Consider the following 260-nt stretch of genomic DNA (forward strand, 5'->3'; position numbering starts at 1 on the left):
TCGACGTGATAACGCGAGATAACTTTCACCCTGACCGACTCTCCGGATTTATGACTGTTTTATTCCGGTTCCCCCGCAGAGGAAGCAACTTGTGAAAACTTTGAGAAGAAGAACAACATGTGTCTGAAAGCGGTGTCAGTGCCACTGAGAGGATAAACCGACCCGAGAGGAGACGTCAAGTGGATTTTACACACCGGGCTCCGGCCGCAGAGACCGGACACTGTTAGACATTTTCCCTAACATTTTTTTTTTTTTTTTTT

Source organism: Morone saxatilis, unplaced genomic scaffold (genome assembly GCF_004916995.1).
Source record: "Morone saxatilis isolate NCDOM2014 unplaced genomic scaffold, NCSU_SB_2.0 Contig5, whole genome shotgun sequence".
Lineage (NCBI taxonomy): Eukaryota > Metazoa > Chordata > Actinopteri > Moronidae > Morone > Morone saxatilis.